Source organism: Magnolia sinica, chromosome 15, assembly GCF_029962835.1.
Source record: "Magnolia sinica isolate HGM2019 chromosome 15, MsV1, whole genome shotgun sequence".
NCBI classification, from domain to species: domain Eukaryota; kingdom Viridiplantae; phylum Streptophyta; class Magnoliopsida; order Magnoliales; family Magnoliaceae; genus Magnolia; species Magnolia sinica.
Genome location: NC_080587.1, coordinates 43774902 through 43797385, shown reverse-complemented (window position 1 = coordinate 43797385; position 22484 = coordinate 43774902). Strand labels below are relative to the sequence as shown.

Sequence of the window (22484 nt, the reverse complement as noted above, 5' to 3'; positions counted from 1 at the left end):
CGCCACCTTGATGTATGTATCTAATCCACACCGCCCATCCTATTTCCTAGATCATTTTAGGCGTTGAGCCGGAAAAAGAAGTCAATCTGAATCCCTGGCGGGCCATATTGTAGAAAACAATAGTTTTGGGTGATTTCAATTGTTAGGGCCTGCTGTGGTATTCTGTGCATCAAAACACACCCAATAGTAGGCTTGTTAGACCCATCAGGAGCCTAGGGACCCAACCAGTGGAGTAGATCCTCCTGACATGGGCCCCACCTATGAAATTCTTTAAATAATAATAATAATAATAATAAAATAAGTCGACGCTGCTGTTGTTGCGGACGCTAGTAGCGGGCAGCGTCCTGGCGCTGGGAAAACGGGCAGGGAGAGTGGACCCCACCTCAGGCTCCACCATGATGCATTTGGAGCATCCATACCGTGCAATTGATGGGTCCCCTTTAGGCATGGGTATGTCCTAAAAATCAGCCATTCACGGCATTCAGGTGGTCTACACCATCAACAACAGTGGGATTGAAAGTTTGCCATTGAAACCCTTTTTAGTGTCACAGAAGTTTTGGATCATTATGAAATTTGTTTTTCCTTTTCATCAGGGTCTGTGTGACCTTATCAACGACTTGGATGAAAGATAAACGTTATGGTGGGCCCCACGTGGGAGCCACCTGCATGAGGATTGGCTGGCGTACGAATACACCAGCTATACAGCTGCTGTGAAAGACGTCAACGAGTTCTGTGGGTCTAGACGTGAGGCTGTGCCACATCCAAACCGTTCATTCATGTGGGCCTGCTGTGATGCTGGTGTGTGGAGCCCACCTTGAACTTATGTGTTTTATCCCAGCCATCCATCATCTAGACAGTGGGTGCCCACCTGATGTATGTGAAATACGCTCACACGGTGAAAACATTAAGATATGCTTTCTTTTTATTATTTTATTATTTTTTTTCTCTCTAATGGTATTACAGGAGGTTAGGATGTATATATATATATATATATATATATATATATATATATATATATAATATTATATTATGGTGGTCCCATGCGGGATCCACCTTGATTTATTTATTATAATCCACACCGTCCAGATTATGTTGGACGGTGCTGGACAATGGTTGGACAGTGCCGATTTACATGGATAATGTTTGAATGGTGCTAATTTGTGCCGATCATCAATAGTAGGCCATGTGCTCCATAGAATGATAGTGTACAGTGATATACATGATGCACCTGCCACTATTGAAATGATTTTAGATGTAATTCAAGTTCTCACCCACATCATAGTGGGACCCACCATGATATATATGTTGTATATTCACACCGTCCATGTGGCCCTCACATAATGAACATGTTGTATTTACTTTGTCCATCCATTTTGACGTGGGCCACACCTTGATTTATTTATTGTATCCACATCGTCCATCCGTGGATGTGGGGCTCACCTTGGCGATGTATCTGCCACACCGTCCATCATGGGACAGTGGGCCTACCATGATGTACGTGTTTTATTGATGCGGCCCACTTGTTGTGTTTATAGCCCATGTGTCGAGGCCCATTGGTGCAGCCCATGGATGCGGCCCGCTTGATGTAATACGGCTTATTGTGATAAACTTCCGGCCTATGTGATAAGGCCCAACATGATGTATTCGAGGCCCATGGGCGAGGCCCAATTGATGTATTCAAGGCTCATGGGTGAAGCCCATTGTGATGTATTCGAGGCCCATGGGCGTGGCCCATTGTGATTCGTTCGAGGCCCTTGTATGAAGCCCAACGTGATAAATGAGAGGCCCATAATGGGGCCCATCATGATGTATGTGTGGCCGATACGTTGTGTATGAATCCCTTATGTGGGCCACTCCTTGGGAACAATGTTGGTTAGATGTCCACATTGATGGGCAATGATGGTTGGATGTCCACATTGAGACCTTCCCTTAGGCATTGTTAGGCCCATTCTCATAATCCTCTTGTGGGTTAACCCAGACAAGTGGGCCCCATCCACCCTAGACGGATGGTTTCACGTAATCGGATTTGATATAACCACGGCCGAGGACCGATCTTTATATTATGGTTAATCGGTTGTTTATCTATAGATCCTACTTTGCGTAGAGGCTGATTTCGATTATCGATCGAGGCCGATTATCGTGACCGATTACTGATTATGATTGTCATGGCCGATTAACCAATTATCAATCGAGGCCGATTATCGTGGCCGATTACCGATTATGATTGTCATGACCGATTGACCGATTATCAATCGAGGCCGATTATCATGGCCAATTACCGATTGTGATTGTCATGGCCGATTGACCGATTGTCAATCGAGGCCAATTATCGTGGCCGATTACCGATTATGATTGTCATGGCCGATTGACTGATTGTTAATCGAGTCCGATTATTGATTATGATTGTCATGGCCGATTGACCGATTATTGATCGAGGCCGATTATCGTGGCCGATTATTGATTATGATTGTCATGGCCGATTGACCGATTATCGATCGATGTCGATTATCGTGGCCGATTACTGATTATGATTATCATGGCCGATTGGCCGATTATCGATCGAGGCCGATTACCGATTATGATTGTCGTGACCGATTGACCGATTATCGATCGAGGCTGATTATCGTTGCCGATTGTCGATTATAATTGTCATGGCCGATTAGCCGATTATCGATCAAGGCCAATCATCGTGACCAGTTGTGGATTCCGATTGTAATGTATATTTTGCCCGTGTTTGAGGCCTAATGTGATGTATATGCGGCTCGTATTTGAGGCCTGTTATGGTGTATTCTGCCCTTGTTTAAGGCTCAATGTGATGTATACGAGGCCTATGTGATGAGGCCCATTGTGATGCATTTGAGGGCCAAGCGATGAAGCCCATTATGATGTATGTTAGGCCCATGTGAGAGGCCCATCATGACGTATATTAAACTCTTGAGTGAGGCCCATGGTGTTGTATATTTAGCCCTTGTGTGAGGTCATAGGTCCACTATATGTTAGGATTCATGAGGGTCATTCCTTGGGGGTAATGTTGGTTAAATGTCCACATTGTCGAGGTCAGTTGTTGATACCGATTATGAGTATGTGACAGCATAACATCATGATACATGCCCATATGCATCATCTGCATGTATGTTATGAGACGTGGTTGATCATTGCATATGTCATTAAGCATGTTGTTATGAGACTCCCTGATAGGTGGAGGTTATCTCACATGAGCGCACGGTATGCGCAGGGTGATACATGACTGGATTGTATGACTCACGCATCTTGCATTATGATTACTGTATGCCCTAGCGACATCAGGGCCGTAGCTTCCACAGGCATATCGTGGATGGCCAGACGGGGCACCGGAAATTTGTTCTAGTATCGGGCTGTCATAGATGACCCTGGGTGAAAATCCCTAAACCCTCTTGGTACCAGAGGACGCCCCAACATCGAGACCGAGTGGATACATGAGCGCCCGAGTGCCGAATACCAGGAGGCCGCGTCTCTCACTGTGTCGTGGTCGGTTGGGAGGGGGTGTGGCCTTACCCGCTCGAGTGTAGGGGGCATTGCTAGGCTGAGTTTAACCAACTCGTGAATGAGTCCGCTATCGACGTGTCGGATAGGTATTGGCAGAAAATTGGCCAGGCGGATAATGAGGTTTCTTCGCTCAATTAGACTGTGCGGCTGGGAGAGAGGCAGTGCCATTTGGAGTGTACTAAACCCCGGTGATGATCCTAGAGATGAATAGCACTGATATGTGAACTTATTGAGCAGGAGTTGCATACTCATTTATTCATTCATTCACTATCCACTCGGGCTGGTGGTACACAACTATTTGTTACATGTACGTTTGTAATGCCAAGGATTTTGGTTGGGGCGCGCGACTAACCTAAGATCAGGGGTTTACCACATTGAGTCTGACTATCCAAATTTAGGTATGAGACTGGTTTGGATAGAATTTCCTTGTGATAGATCTCGTAGCCTGCGATAATACGTACTATCATCCCGACTTCGCACTCTAGCATGGTCATTCCATTCGCACCTCATATTGCATTACATTCGCGACATATGGCATTTTGGGTTACCTGTGTTTCTGCATTTATATAGTTTAGATACGGCATATGATATTGTTCCTTATTTGTATAATTGATCTGTATCGTGTATTCTGATATTGTTCCTTATTTGTATAGTTGATTTGTATTGCGTACTCTGATATTGTTTGACTCATGGACTTGTCAGTATTTTTGCTTACTCTGATAATGTATGATTTATGACCTTGCGCCTATTTCGACATTGTATGATTATGAAATTGTGTTGAATACTTGACACTTACCTTGTGCACACACTTACACCACATCTAAGCTTTCTATAAGCGTATATACGATAGATGCGTGCAGGTGATGTTAGGTTGCAGCAGTGTTGAGCTTGGAGCGTGTAGCGGTCTTCTGGAGCTTGATTTTCGATTTATGTATTTCTCTTTCAGCATTGTACTCAAATGATTATATTAGTGGATATGTGATGATGATGTTGCCTTTGTGAATTGGGTAATCTTGTGGTTATACTTATTACGAGTTCAATGTACAAATAAATAAATAAATAAAAATCCTCCTTGTAAAATTCCAGGATCAGAATCTGGCGTCTGGATGCTAGGAGTTGAGAATGGGGTACTACGGAAGCTGTCGGCATCGGATTCGGCGATCGGAATTCCTGTGAATCCGATTTCCGGGTTTGGGGCGTGACACCCTATGTATATCGTAAACAATTCATGCTATGAGAGAGAGATATATATAGTTGTGTATATGTAATATGTGTGTGAGTAGGATTGGGTTAGGCTGGCATGGCAAGATTTAATTAGGCCATAGTTTGATTGAATACGTACAAGAGCCACATACACCTACTCCATCTATATTTATATAAGAAAGAGAGAAAATTATATATAGAGAGAGATTTTCTATGTTTAAGCCATAGTTCGATTGAATACGTACAAGAGCCACATCACACCTGCTCCATCTATATTTATATAAGAAAGAGAGAGTTATATATAGAGAGAGATTTTCTATGTTTAAGAACTTGGGAAAATCCTTGACCAAGAAATAGAGAACCTGTAAGCATCCATGTTTATATTTACCATCAAATCAATATCTTCTTGTAACATGTATGAAACACTTGTCAAAACATATCATTCTACAAAGTCATTATGCTAAGGTTGATTAATGTGTGATTTTCGAGGTTTAAAAGAATTTACAAAATTCATAAAAAGGTAGGTCATGATCATTATCATCATCTAAGCGAGTTTATGCTCTTAATAGAATTTTCAAAATTCATAAAAGGGTGGGCATCATCATTGTCATCATCCAAGCCTTAGTGGATTAAACCTCTTGTGAGTATATAAACAATATTTGTTGTATTGAAAATTCATCTACAAATATATATGAGACATATAACAAACAAGCATGTCCAATTTGTTGTGTTCAAAATTCATGGACAAATATAAAAATATATATGTAAACATGCATACATCGCTGGCTATATAAACAATCTTGTCCTCTTAGTACCTTATAGCGATAGTACTCATCAACAGAAACATCTGCGTTTTCACCATTTGCAACAATTCCTGCCCAATTAAAAAATTCAAAATTTAACAATGAAAAAAAAGAAGAAAAATGATTCAAATTGAACATTTATAAATCTAACTCATATAATATATCGAACCTAGAATAAAAAATAAAAAATAAAATTGTAGCCCACCTTTTTTATTGATCTTATTGATTTTTTTAATCAAAATTCTAGAATCAAAGAGGAAACCTAATGAATGGAGTGGATTTTACATGAAAAACATGATGGGCCACACAAGCTTGGTGTTCGCCAAAATCATGTGATGTAAAAGACTTGATACTTAATATGTCATGTGAGGCCATGTATATATAAATCCTTAATCGGATGGCCCCCACCTTCAGAAGAAGGAAAGCAGATTAGGTGTTACCAGGGAAATACATTAGTATGTTTCCCTAACCATAGGGCCCACCTTTAAGTATTTATTGTATTCAAACTAACCATCAGTTTTTCTAGCTCATTTTAGCTAACAGCCCCCTAAATCAAGAAGATCAAATCTAAAGTGCACCACTGAGTGAGGATTGAATTCCAATTATTAAAAACTCAGAAAAGTTTTGGGATTAACTTGATAATTGTGTTTTCCCTTGACACCGTGCCCTAAAAGGAGTGGAAAAAAACTGATGGACGGGGTGGATATGCAACACATACATCAACGTGAGACCCCGAATCTAAATCCCAACACAAATCTAGATTCCCATTCAAAATGCAAGTTTCAAATTTTAAATTCCAATACATTGGGCTGATAAGAGTGATCCATAGGATACAAGAATCCAACCAAATCAGGATATGTATTCTACAGGAGAAAAACCTTTGATACTCTTGTCGAGTGTGATGGATAATACACGAATCACTTAGATATTGCATACATGAGATACAGGATACGTATTCTACAGGAGAAAAATCTTTGATACTCTTGTGGTATGTGATGGATGATACACGAATCACTTAGATGTTGCATACTTGAGATGCATATTATTGAATATTTAAAGTTAGATATGTCATGGATCAAAATTTACAGTTATTTGATTATTTAAAAATCAAATTGATGAATATTTTTTGGATGGTTAAGATTGAAAATATCCAAATGCCTAATTTCAACAAAGAATTGTACACGAATTAAAGGATATGATTGTTAAAACAATGCGATTTTGGGAATGTGACTTATATGGTGATTTGCACAACTTGATGGCATATCAAGTGTTTCACTCAGCCATAACATCATATAACTTCCCAATGCATACTAGTATAAACATTGATGTGAGGGTGATAATTGGAATTGCTAGACACATGTGAGAGGATGAACACCTTTTGAAACTTGGTGGGCCCTTCTCAACATGTCGGATGGACCAATGAAATGTCATCATCTTACAGCCACTGATTCCACTTCTGTATCACCATGCTCGGGCACATTGATTGTATAATACAAGCTTTCAGTTCACACAAGTGGGCCCCATTATTCATTGATCAAAAGGTTAATTGAAATTTGGATCCATCGAACGGACAAATAATTGGACATTTTAATGTCTACTATTGTTCTACCTTTTTTTTGACCATCCATTTGTCAGGCACAATTCCAAAGGCTAATATTATTCCTAGAAATATATTTTTAAAACATTGTCTATCCACATTGCAAGACAACTGATCAATGGGTCACGTTACAAAATCATGCACAAAACTTTTTAGACGTAAAAACCTATACATATAATACCCAACCACACTAAGAAACAAATAAAGCTCATCAACTTGGTAAATAAAATAAATGATCAAAAAACCATATATGCACGTAAAACATCAAAACAATAAAAATATCACTTGCTTAGAGTGTGTTTGGTTGCACTTACTGTTATAAAATATCATAGTATATATATATATATATATTCAATCAGAACAACATAAACAAAATCCAAAAACAAGATTGATCAAATTACCTGGGTAATGAACAAACACGTCCCAAATGCTCGGCCCATGGTCGTACTCAGGGCTAGCCGCTCCTTCGACCTGGTATGCCGATGTCGCTGTGCCAAACACAAACCCCAACGGAAAGCTCTCTCTTGTGATCCCTCCAATGTCTTAAAGGTCACCAAACACACCACACTAGATGGACAAGATGAGAAAGATAGAAATATAGCTAATAACCTTCATATTTCACTCTCTTGAGCGAAACCTTTGAGTGACCTTTTTTCTATATCTGTATTTATAGATAGAAAAATCTATTCGTATAGATAAAATCCAACGGTACTTGAATTTTTGGTGATACACTAGTATTATGTACACCAAAATTAGTAAAGAAAAAATTTGGGTGCATGTATAAAAAGAGAAAGGGCGCAATAGTGGTGCCTTTGCTTAATTTTTATGATTTCTATAGATAAGCTACTAGGACCAATGCGTTGACATCTTTGGAATTTGCTTTAAGTTGTCATTATAGTCGATGTAGTGCAGTCTGAACCTTGACGCAAAGCCAAATTTTCACTCAAAGTTATCAATCATTGACCATGCAAAGTAGCCAATAACATTCGCTGCATCATCCATTGTCTTCTTCATATTGAGTATGTAATCTTTGTCGTAATTGATCTTGTAGTAATTGATTCGAGTCCATTCGTGCGCACTATTCAAAAGTGTAAGGTTGGCCGCATCATCCATTCCTGACAAATGATTAAAAAACATTAGGTGCATGTATAAAAGCTAGTTACCAAGTCAAGTATGTCTCTGTTTTGTTACAATAAACAAATATCTAGTTTTTTTAAAGATGACGTTCTTACCATTTTCAGATACTATCATGATTGGGTTGTTGTATGTTTCCTTCACATAGGTGATAGCATTGTACATACCCCAAGGAACAATGTAGAGCTAGTTTGAGTGTGCCTAAATTAATTCATTCTTCCATCAATACAACTCAACAACACGAAATTGTAAAATTCAATATGATCTTATTATTTATTTTTATAATATATTGTGTGAGACATTCCCATCAGGTGGATTGGTTCTCTCATGATTAAAAATCATAAATTAAAATAACGTCACAACCATGAAATGGGATTTCATTTAAAATACCTTAGGAGTGTTTGAATGATGAATTGAAATGAAATGCAATAACTTAAATGAGGAAGTAGGAGATCGTCCACGTGTCACTATATCTTCTCAAATGAATAAGGTATCCAAATTACAATTACACTTGTTTCAAATCCATGCAATGATATTAGCTAATACTTGCATATTGACAAGGCCTATAAATCAAAGGCTATATATATATATATATATATATATATTAGAGAAGTCACTACATATATGGCTTAAAAAGTCCAAAGAAAATTGAAGTTGATGAAAAAGAGACTTACTTGCAAATCCGCAATTCTAATTAGTATGGGCCGGTTTCGCATTATGGGGATCATATATATAGTTTAAGGTATACTAGTTAATGCCAACATATTCGATGGAACCTTTCACCTTCTTCACCTGAATACTAGTGAATTTTGGAAGCCTCTCTTTTATGATTTGGCGCATGTTATGCGAATATCTACCATAGACTATCGGATGCATAAACCTGTGAATTTACATCAATGACCCATAAAGAAAAATCATAAAAAGGAACTCATTAATCTCCCTTAATAAAAAGGGAATAATTTTCTTTTCTTCTTTTTCTTTTTCTAAAAAGTATAAAAGGATTAACAAGGGGAACACTATAAATTTAAAACCATTAATTGGATTTACCCCACTAAATTTAAGTAGTTAATAATGGGTGAATCAACCCAATGTCTAGCAAAATGGCTAGGAGACACTTCTTCATAACCATCGATCTTGGGCCCATTTGATCAGCAGTTTGATCATGGCTATCCATGTTGAGACCTATTAAATTACTAGTGGGTCTCTTTAGATTTTTAGACTAGAAAAATAGTACTTCTCAACCAACGTGGAAATCTCTTGCCCTTTGGGCCGCTGTAACATCATCAATGCTATTAGTGAGATTATCATACCAAATAAAATCCAACAAAATTTCAATCTTCCCATTCTGGCATTCCTAAAATATTAACACCATAAAAATTAAAATTATCAAATAATCAACCAATCATAAGAAAATGATAGGAAATGGGAAACATACGTTAGATTTACATTTACCTGATACTTTTGACGATATCGTCGCACAACAGCTGCATGAGCAAGAATTAAATTGTGGGCTACAATGTATGACTCTGTAGCCGAGTTTCCAGATGTGCAATTTCGAAAGGGCGTCGAACACCTCCTTGGGGCAAAACTCTCATCATCGTAGCCCAGGCTTGAGACAACACGTGGCTTATTGAACATAAACTAGTTGTTCACTCGGTGACTTAACATCTTGAAGCATAAATCTACGTAATCTGCAAAATCTTTATTGTTGCACCACACAAACTTTAATCAATTCATTCTCTATAACAGTTGCTAACTAGTTCATCACTTGACATAATTTTTCTAGACACTCGGCGGATTGAACTCAATTAACAAGATTTTGAGCCAAGACTTTGGAAATTTTGGTGTTGAGTTAAAATTATAATTTAACAATCCTAAAATTTAAAACTTGGTGCTGACTTAAATTCAAATTTTAGAATCTTTGAGTATGCCAAAATCATATGATCTTTGTAAAAGTTGCTAACTAGTTCTTAACTTGACATAATTTATCTAGAAACTCAGCAAACTATATTTTGGGTCAAGACTTTGAAAAGTTTTGTGCTGAGTTAAAATCATAATTTAACAATCCTAAAATTTAGTGAGTCTTTGAGTCAACACAACACAACTGAAGATTACAATTGAAGATTTAAGGTTTGTATTTAACGTGGACTACATTTTTGGGCATGCCCCCCATTTAGCAATGTCTGGTTTCCATTGGTGATCAATATATTTCTTTTGGGCCATAGAGAATGTCGGTATTGTATGTTTCCCCTTTATAAACATGTGCACGAGATTATTAGGATAAGAAACTTACACAACTTGTTTGCTGAGCCAGCCTTTGTATTTTTCCTCAAGAGTTTGAGGGAGATCATAACAGTAGAGATTGGCATAAGGAGTAATGTCTGCATTATCATCATTTTAAAATAAAAGTATGTCACTAACATACACATGTCATTAAAATACATGTATACACATACACATGTCAAGTGGCACAATCAACTAGTTGTGAATTATTTTTTTAAAAAAATGTAAAGAGATGGAGAGATAAAAATACCTTTCTCGATCGTATAATCGATCATCTTGTTATAGTAAGCAACCCCTTACTCATTCACATTACCCGTGCCCTCTGTATATCATAAACAATCTATGCTATGAGAGATATATGTAGTTGTGTGTATCTAATATGTGTGTGAGTATGATTGGGTGAGGCTGCGATGACAAGATTTAATTAGGTCATATGCTGTTAGAAATGAGGCCACATAAAGCATGTTTGAAAGTTGTTCGATTGAATACGTACATAACCATGTCACATAAGGCTAGACCAATCAAATCTTACCATTGACTAACTGAATCTATATTTATATATATATAGAGAGAGAGATTTTCTATGTTTAAGAACCTGGGAAAATCCTTGACCAAGAAATGGAGAACCTATAGGCATCCATGTTCATATCTACCATCAAATCAATATCTTCCTGCAACATGTATTAAACACTTATCAAAACACATCATTATGCAAACTCATTATAGTAAGATTGATTATTAGTGTAATTTTTGGGGTTTATGCTCTTAATAGAATTTTTAAATTTCATAAAAGGATAGGCCATCATCATTATCATCATCCAAGCCTTAGTGGACTAAACCTCATGTGAGTATGTAAACAATATTTGTTGTATTGAAAATTGATCTACAAATTTATATGAGACATATAACAAACAAGCATGTCCAATTTGTGCATGTTCAATTTGTTATATCGAAAATTAATCGACAAATATATAAATATATATGTACACATATGCATACATCGTTGGCTACATAAAAAGGATTGTACACTTAGGACCTTATAGCGATGGTACTCATCAATGGAAACATCTGCGGTTGCACCATTTGCAACAATTCCTGTCTAATTAAAAAATTTTCAAATTTTAAGAACGAAAAAAAAAAGGAAAAAAAAAAAGAAAAAAGAAAAGATTGAAATTGAACATGTAAAAATCTAACTCATAGAATATATGGAAGCTAGAATAAAAAAAATTGTAGCCCACCTGATTTATTGATTTTATTAATTTTTTAATTAAAAATCTAGAATCAAAGAGGAAACCAAATGGAGTAGATTTTACATGTAAACCATGATGGGACTCAGAAGCTTGGTGTCTGCCAAAATCAGGTGATGTAAAAAGTCTTGATACCTAATCTGTCATGTGAGGCCATGGTTGTATATATAATCATTAATTAATTGGATGGCCCCCACCTTCGAAAGAAGGGAAGCAGATTAAGTGTTACCAGGGTAACACATTAGTATGTTTCCCCTAACCATAAGGCCCACCATGAACACCCACTAGTGTTACCTGGGTCGCTCAATCTAAACACAAATCTAGAGTCCGATTCAAAATGCAAGTTTCAAATTTTAAATTCTAATACATGGGTTGATAGGAGTGATCCATAGGATACATGAATCCAACCAAATCAGGATATGTATTCTACCGGAGAAAAACCTTTGATACTCTTGTCGAGTGTGATGGATAATATAAGAATCACTTAGATATTGCATACATGAGATACAGGATGTGTATTCTACAGGAGAAAAACCTTTGATACTCTTGTGGCGTGTGATGGATGATACATGAAGCACTTAGATATTGCATACATGAGATACATATTATTGAATATTTAATGTTAGATGTGTCATGGATCAAAATTTACCGTTATTTAATTATTTAAAAATCAAGTTGGTGAATATTTTTTGGATGATTATTTTAACAAATAAGTGTCTACGAATTAAAGAATATGATTGTTCAAACGATGTGATTTTGTGACTATGACTTATACGAGTGATTTGCACAACTTGACGGCATATTAAGTGTTTTACCGAGCCAGAACATCATAGAACTTCTCAATGCGTATAAACATTAATCGTGAGAGGGTGATAATCGGAATCCTTTAATCGGTCCAGGTACACATACACCAACGCTAGACACATGCGAGAGGATGACCAACTTTTGAAACTTGGTGGGCCCCTCTCTAACATGTCGGATGGGCCAATGAAATGTCACCAATGGACATATATATTTGGACAATTTAATGTCTACTGTTCTTCCTTCTTTTTGACCATCCATTTATCAGGCACAATACCAAAGGCTAATATTATTCCTTGTAATATATTTTTAAAACATTGTCTATCTGCATTGCAAGACAACTGATCAATGGCCCACGTTGCAAAATCATGCACAATGCTTTTTAGAAGTAAAAAAACTAATACGTATAATACCCAACCGCACAAACAAACAAATAAAGATCATCAACTGGGTAAATAAAACAAACCATCAAAAAATCATATATGCACCTAAAACATCAAAACAATAAAAATAATACTTGCTTAGAGTGTGTTTGGTTGCTCTTACTGTTACCAAATATGATAATATCATGAAATTTCATAATACATGCAAAAAAAAAAAAAACCCTAATCAGAACAAGATAGACCAAACCCAAAAACAAGATGGATCAAATTACCTGGGTAACGAATCCCAAATGCTTCGCCCATGGCCATAGTCAGGGCCAACCGCTCCTTCAACCTGGTAAGGTCGCCATACACACGACATTAATCGAACTGGATGTACTAGATGAGAAAGATAGAAATACAGCTAATTACCTTCATATTTCGCTCTCTCGAGCAAGATCTTTGATTAATCCTTTTTGTTTTAGCTCTGTATTTATAGATAAATTCATCCTAAGAGATAAAATCCAAACTTACTTGAATTTTAAAATTCCTTATATTTCTTAGAGGTTAGTTACGTGACAACCTTTCCAAACAAGTTCATGTTCTCATAAACTAAGTGGGGTCCACCGTGAAGTTTGTGAAAATCTAATCCGTCTATCATTTTTTTCAGCTCAAGTTATATCATGATTCAAAAAATTAGATAGATCAAATGTCACGCCCCGAACTCGGAAACCGGGCTCACAAAATTCCCGATCGCCGAATCCGGCGCCAACAGCCTCCGTAGAACCCCATTTTCGGATCCCGGCACCCATTCACCAGGTTCCGATCCTGGAATACTACAAGGAGGATTTCAAGTCATCAGTCTGATTCATAATGAGCATAACAAAAGCATAACCCACAAACAATAACCACAAGAACACCACCACAAAATCCACTATGATCAAAAACTTTTGAGTACAATGCGGCAGAAGGGGAAATACAATGCAACAAAAGAAACAAAACTCCAGAAGCTCGGCTGCACGCTCCAACTATGGCCAGACTATGGCTGCGACGTCACCTGCACGCATCAATCGTGCATAAGCTTATGGAAAGCTTAGAGGGTGGTGTAAGTGTGTGCGCAATATAGACGTGCTCAAAATGCAAGGTCAGAGTAATGCAGAATCATGATGATGAGCACATGAATGCAATCAGCCGTACCAAGGCTATGCGGTGCAAGATATGAATGCTATCGGCCATAACACGGCCATGCGATGCAAGATGCAACTCAAGCATGCCAATCCTCAACATGTATCAGTACAGTTCTCATTCTGGATAATCACCGGGGTTCAATACACTCCAAATGGCACTGTCGCTCTCCTAGCCGCACAGTCCAAATGAGCGTAAGAAACCTCACTATCCGCCTGACCAATAGTCTGCCAATACCTATCCGGCACGTCGATAGCGGACCCATTCACGAGCTGGTCAAACTCAGCCTAGTATTGCCCCCTACCCTCGGGCGAGTAAGGCCACACTCCTTTCCAACCGACCACGACACAGTGGGAGACGCGGCCTCCTGGTATTCGGCCCTCGTGCGCTCATATATCCACTCGGTCTCGACATTGGAGTCATCCTCTGGTACCATCGGGTTTAGGGATTTTCACCCAGGGACATCTATGGTGCCCGTATGCTAGAATCAAATATTTCCGGTCTCCAATCCTGCCATCCACGATGTATCTGTGGAGGCTATGGCCCTGATGTCGCTAGGGCATATAGTAACTATAATCACACAAATGCAAGTGCATGAGTCACATTATCAGTCATGCAACAGTCTGTATGTACCATGCACTTATATGGGGCAACTCCGCCTATCAGGGAGCCCATAAACAGTCTGCCCAAAGGCATATGCTATGATCGGTCACTCCTCACGTCAGGCATACATATGATGCGAATGATCATGAACCATGGATCTATACTAAACATGCATATAGGGATGGGCTCTGCGTATCACAGAAATGGGCCTAGACGGCCTGCAGAGTATAAGTATGAACCTATCAGTGGCCTTAAGGAGTGTGACAATGCGGACATTTAACCAACATTGTCCTTACAATGTGGACGTCAAACCAACATTGTTCCCAAGGCTTAGCCCGCCATAAAGCACCATTGCACAAACCATAGGAAATCACACATTGCAATGGACTAATATACATCTCATTGGGCCTCGACCCATAGTGCTCAGATACATCAAATGGGCCATCTCATATGGGCCTTATATAAGTCAAGTGGGCCGCATTAGTGGGCCTTATGTACATTGCAATGGGCCATAACCCATGAGCCTTTGAAAACTTCACAATGGGTCTCGTAACATGGCCCTTATATATATCAGAGTGGGCCTCGACATCGGGCCACCAATACGTCGAATGGGCCTAACCTCATGGGCCTTATATATATATCAAGGTGGGCCTCCCCAACGGCCAGAAATACATCAATATGGCTCCACCACATGGGCCTAGGGCCCACCATAATATTTATTTGAAATCCAACCTATTCATAAGGTCACTTGGACCTTGGGTAAGGCCCACTGAAATGTTCATTTGGAATCCAACTTATTCATAAGGTCACACGGGCAAGGGAGGAGGGGAACAACAATTTTCAGCTTGATCTGAAACTTCTGTGGACCCAGAAAGGGTTTCAATGGTAGAGTTCAATTCACACTGTTTCTTGTGATGTGGGCCGCCCGAGCGCTGGATTGGCCTGATTTTTGAGGGGGGTCCATGTCAAATAGTGGCCCACCAAATGGGCGGTGTGGATACAAAATATACATCATGGTGGGGCCCACGGATGGAGCCGTGGGTCCCTGCCTCTTGGCCGCCCGCCCGTCAGTGGCAGCAGGCGCTGCCCTATACATATATATATTTTTTTATTTTTATTTTTTTTGTTGTTTTGGGGCCCACCGAGATGTGATTCACAATCCAGCCCATTCATTGTGTGTGTCCCACAATTTTAAGGGTCCAAATCAAGTTTCACTTGCATCCAAAACTCAGGTAGGCCCCACCAAGTGCTTCTATATGTTTAGACATGTCTTCATATGATTTCAGATGGTGTGGCCCACCTGCGTTCCGCATAAGGCTGATTTTTGACGTGGACGCGTGGACTGAGGGTACTCATCAAACGCACGGTGTTGATTGTCGAGACACATCAAGATGGGGCCCACAGCTGGGCCGTGAGCCCCCAGCCCGTCCGCCCGTTGGTGGCCAGCGCAGGCAGCGCCTGTACGTGCGCTGGCAGTAGCAGCAGCACTGCTGCTTGCTTCTTTCCCTTTTTTTTTTTTTGAAAAAAACGGTTTTTCTGCAGTTTTTCCTAGGTGGGGCCCGCTTTAGTACGATCCACTCCATCCATTGGTCTCTGTGGCTTGATACCAACCCATAGAGTCCAATATTGACCTTTTTCAGATGTACAGGAGCATCAGGGAGCAAATCAAAGGTAGGGATACTGTTTCCTATATCACGGCCCGCCAGAAAACCAAATCAATCTCATTTTTCGGTTCAACGCCTTAAGTGACCTGAGGAAGAGAATGGACGGTTTGGATTGTATAGAAACATTAAGGTGGGGCCTGCATGAGAGGCCCACCACTCCTTCTCTTCTTTTTTTTTTGTCCAAAGTTGCAACGTCCAGCGTCCAGGGACGCTGGACGGTTTGTATATATATTCCAAAAAAAATGTGGTGGGTCCCACGTGAATGTGGCCCACCAATATATATATATATACATATACATTTAATGTTTACCTTATATTGTATATATATATAAGTACATATTATATTATATTTTATATACATATATTATATAAAATATAACATACATATATATATATATACATATAAAAAGATGCATTGGACCCATCCCAACAGTAGAGGGTGCGGATCATCACCTATAATAGAGTGGGCCACACCGTCTGATGTAGATGGACGGAGGAGATGTAACACCTATCGGTGGGATCCACACCATTACAAAGAAAGAATGAGAGAGAGATAAAGAGAGAGATACACGGTGAGATAGAGGAACCCCGCCACTATGGGCCCTCTTGATTAAATCACATACATCCAAATGGGTCCCACCAACAAGTGGGCCTTAAAATTTAAATTAATGGAAAAACACCCACCTTATCTTCCTTCTCCTAGCTCCCTTGGACTCCTTAGCTCCTTACCTTCACTTTTAATGGAGATTGATGAAGGATGAATGGTTGAGATTGGAGATGAGAGGGTGGGCCACACTTGAAGTTGAGAGGGAGTGTTGGATGAGTGAAATTTCTCATGGGATTTGGAAAAATTGCTAGAGAATGAGAGGGAGAGATAGAAATAATGGATGGAGGGATGGGTGGAGTGATGGTTGTAAGAAAGGAGTGATGAGAGGTATGGTTTAGTTTGAAATTGGTGGAGAAGAGGGATGGTTGAGGTTGAAAATGAGAAAAGAGGAATGGTGAGGTGGAAAGATGGTGAACTTTTGGAAAAAGAGGGAATGGGTGAAGTACTTTGAGGTATGGTTGCATTTATGGTTAATTAGAGGGACTAATTGTGTAGAGATTCCCTCGAAATTCGCAACGCGTGGTGTTTCTTCGAAATAAACGCTGATCGGCATCTTCTTACCTGGGTATCGGTTCGGTGCGCAAGTCACGGCGTTGGAACCGCGGCGACGACGCGATCGTCAAGACATAAGTTTCAGATCGAGCCGATGTCGGTGCGCGGGACCTGGCTTAGGATCGTGCGCAAACACCGAATTCGGTGCGAAGGTTGCCGAAATTTGACCGGAAGGACCGCGGAAGCCAACGGAATGGTACGGATTAGGACACGGGTCTTACATCAAATGTTAGAAAAACTTCTTTTGGATACACCGAAAAATAAATAATAGAATAAATAAAATTATCACTAGGCTGAATCACGTATAAAATACGTTGTCCTTAAAGCGTGATTCACCCCCTTATCAACTGCTGATGGGTTACAGGTGAATTGCTTCCAGGATAAAACAAGCCTTATCTAGATCCAGCATGCAGCAATCACGATAGGTCCACTATGGAACAATTTTAATGCAGTAGATTTATTCTGGCAGGCTTAGACTATGGAGATGATAACAGTATTCTAATATGAAGCTATGGATTGTATCTGATTTGATGGGGAGATGGTGTGTTGAGATGATGAAATCGGACTGGAATGGTCCAGTTTATATAGGCCTCAGGTTTAGACCCATTGCTGTGTGGTATTCAATGGTCCAGAACGTTTGAAAAATGTTTCTGGCCGTTGTCTATTAATCTCAAACGTTTCTGGTCATTAAATCTGTAGATCTGACCGTTGGATCATCCTGGCCCGTCCGTTTTCGGACCGTTGTGGCTTTGAAGGTAGTTATCCGTTTAAGAAACGGCTGGACGTTTTGGATTTAAGATGCGACCGGTCTCAGTCACATATAAAACCCAGACTCATTTTCAACATTTCAGATCCACACCGCCCTAAGGCTCTGACCAGACTCATCGCACCGCTATCGCACCGAGGTCGCGAGGGAGCGACCACTCTGCGACACGATGCGCATGTGCGAAGTGCAAAGTGCGCCATCTAGCGCCACTACAGCCACACTGCCTCACTGCCCACGCCCACGCTCGTGCCCATGCCCATGCCCGTGCCCGAGCGCGAGCGCACGCGCGCTTGCGTGTGTTCCAGTGCTTCGCACTGGAACACGCAACCCGTGTTTCATCTACTCCAAAAAGCTCCAAGTAAGAATACCATTCTCAACATTTCATATAAACCACAAAACTTTTCTTTGCATTTTTGATGTGGGACAAAGCACACACACAACACTTTTTAATTTAAAAATTCAAAAAAGTATTTTGGCGGGAAAATCCTGAAATTTTAAAAAATTTGAATTTTCATTTTTTAATTATTTTTTAAACCACTGATTTTCAACAATCCCCCACTAGTTTTTAAAATAATGAAAACTCTGCTAGAATAATAACAGTTATTATGCATAAAGAAAGATATCTTGCGATTTGAATATTTCCTTAGTGTAAGCATTTTAAAGTTATTTCGAAATTTCTGGTTGCCGTAGCATTGAACTAGTTATTCCTTTATGATATAACCGAAAATACTACACACATAATAGCTTATGCGTTAGGTATTCCTTCATAATCTCGCTTAGCACTTTTAATGGCCATGTGCTTATCCTGTTTCATGAACGATCCCAAGATAACTCTAAGTCTCATGAGAAGCGACACCACTTCTACGTTCACATAGGTGAAATTCTTCCAGTGTTTCCGTTAAAAACACTTGTCTTGTTTGACTGGAATTCATTAAGAGTTCAATACTCATTCCTCTTTATAACGGCCAGCACTATCATCCTGGATGAGGTTATCAATTTATTTAGTGCTGAAACTTTTCACTTATCAGTGAATTGTTGTTACCTATTAAACCCAATATTTAGAGATTTTCTAATTTAGGGTTGGGTTTCTTTCACTGGTGAAACTTTAAGTAAAGAGTTTCAACTCCATCCCTCTAGATGTTGTCCTTACTACCTCTCTCGTTAGAGGTTTAGTAAAAGGATCAGCGAAGTTATTAGTTGATTTTACATATGAGATCGCAATAATTCCATCTTGAATTAATTGTCTTACATAGTCATGTCGCAAACTTATGTGCCTGGACTTCCCATTATAGGTACCACTATAGGCTCTTGCTAGAGTAGCTTTACTATCACAATGAAGTGAAATAGCCGGTATAGGCTTCGCATAAAATGAGATTTCTAAAAGAAGATCCCTTAACCACTCAGCCTCTTTGCCTGTAGTAGCTAAAGTTATGAACTCAGATTCCATAGTTGAGTGCGTTATACAAGTTTGTTTCTTGGATCCCCAAGATACAGCTGCACCTCCTAGGGTGAATATCTACCCTGTAGTGGACTTTTGTCCCCTAAACTCGATATCCAACTTGCATCGGTATATCCTTCCAACACTGCTGGAAATTCTGAGTAAAATAGCCCTAGTTCTTTGGTTTCTTTAAGATAACCTAGAACTCTACTAATTGCTTTCCAGTGTTCAACACTTGGATTACTTGTAAACCTATTTAATTTACTCACAGTGTATGCTATATCCGGTCTTGTGCATTGCATTGCATTGCATACATAAGACTACCTATAGCACTAGCATACTCTAGTTGTGTAATTGCTCTTCCACTGTTTTCTTTTAACTTGATACTTGGATCAAATGGGGTCCTTGCCTCTTTAATTTTCAAGTGATTAAACTTGTTTATTATTTTCTCAATATAATGAAACTGGCATAATGCAAAACCCCCACTATGTTTTTTAACTTTGATACCTAATATAGTATCCACTTGTTCAAGATCTTTCAATTTGAAAACTGAAGAGAGAAACTTCTTGGTTTCAGTTACACCTTCCATTTTATTACTGATATTTAACATATCATCTACATTCAAGCATATGATTACAACATAATCATTACATACTTTTGAATATATGCATTTATCAGCAATATTGTGTTCAAAACCATAAGACAGAACTTTAGAATCAAATTTATCATGCCACTGTTTTGGTGCTTGTTTTAATCCATACAAAGACTTACCAATCTAAATACTTTTCTTTCATTTCCTGGTAGAAGAAACCCTTCTGGTTGCTCCATGTAAACCTCCTCATCGAGATCACCATTCAGGAATGCTGTCTTCACGTCCATTTGATGGATATGAAGATGATGTATGGAAGCAAGAGCGAATAAGATCCTAATTGATGTTTTCGAGGTACTGGTGAATAAATGTCAAAATAATCAATTCCTTCTTTCTGTCGAAAACCCTTAGTAACTAATCTTTCTTTAAAAGTTTGAATTGTACCATCTGTGTGATATTTTTTCTTAAATACCCACTTACAACCTATTGGTTTAGAACCTGGAGGTAGATCTACCAATTTCCATGTTTGGTTAGATATTATAGAATCCATTTCATCATTAATGGCTTCTTTCCAAAAGGCGGAGTCTTTTGAAGACATAGTTTCACTAAAGGTTTTAGGTTCATCTTCTATAGTCAAAACCATAAGTATTTTTCTAATCACCTTCTCTCTATCACCCTCAACTAGATAAAAAGAGAGTCGTTGAGATTCTATTTGATCAGGATCAAGAGTCTTTTCTACTCTTGCTCTTTGACTCCTACGAGGTTCACTAGGAGTTTTCTCTTTTATTTGTGTTTCTTTTATATTTTCATTAGGAGATTGAATCTCAGCATTCTTTTCCTCCGTGAATACAGAATTCTCAAAGAACTCTACATCTCTAGACTCTATGATTACATTGGAGTCTAAGTCTAAAAGTCTATAGGCCTTACTATATTGTGCATATCCTACAAGAATGCACTTGATAGCTCTTGATCCTAATTTAGTTCTTTTAGGTTCTGGAGTTCTACAATATGCAAGACACCTCCACACTTTAAGATACCCTATGTTTGGTTTTCTTCCTTTCCATATTTCGTATGGAGAGGTCTTGGTTTTCTTAGATGGAATTCGGTTTAAAACATAACATGCAGCTAACAGCGCTTCTCCCCATAGGTTTAATGGCAACTGTGATTGTATTAGCATTAAGTTGACTATTTCTACTAACGTCCTATTTTTTCTCTCTGCTACACCATTTTGTTGTGGTGTATAAGGTGCTGTGCATTGATGTATTATGCCGTGTTCTTCACAATAGTTAGAAAATTCATTAGAGAAATATTCTCCTTCTCGGTCACTACGAAGGATTTTAATATTTTTATCTAATTGATTTTCTACTTAAACTTTATAGATCTTGAATACATTAAATGCTTCATCTTTCGATTTTAAAAGATATATATATATATACATATCTCGAACAATCATCTATAAATGTTATAAAGTACCTTTTACCTCCACGGGTAAGAACGCTATTTAGTTTACATATGTCAGTATGCACTAGGTCTAATATTTGAGATGATCTCTCAATGCTAGGGAATGGTTTCTTGATTATTTTAGACCGTATGCATACTTCACATTTATTTTTGTCACTATCATTGTATGATATTAGGCCGTTCTTAGCCATGAGTTTTATGGTACTGTAGCCAATATGAGCTAGTCTACCATGCCATAGCGTTACAGACTCAATCATGTAAGCAGAAATTCTTTTCATTTAAAGAGAGTTTGATCATCCCATTACAAGCGTATCCCTTACCCACAAAGTTTCCATTTTTAGACAAGATCAGCTTACCTGATTCAAACATAACTCTAATCCCAGGCTTACTTAAGAGATCCCCTGAGGCAAGATTCCTTCTTATGTCTGGGACATGCAGTACGTTGGTCAGGATTACCTTCTTTCTAGAGGTAAAGAGTAATTCCACGGTTCCTTTGCCTACAACTTTCGATCGTCCTTCATTTCTCATTTGAACCTCTTGATCATTGGTCTCATCTTCATAGGTTTTGAAAACAGATCGATCATTGCATACATGGATTGTGGCACCTGTATTATACCACCAACCAGGGATTTTCTCTTGAAGTAGGTTTACTTCTGTGACCATG

General features: G+C 38.8%; 1 pseudogene; it reads right to left on the bottom strand.

Annotated features, from left to right (window-relative positions):
* Window positions 1-8952: 8952 nt before the first annotated feature.
* The window catches only part of LOC131226918 (beta-glucosidase 43-like), a 28743-nt pseudogene continuing 15211 nt past the window's right edge, over window positions 8953-22484 (bottom strand).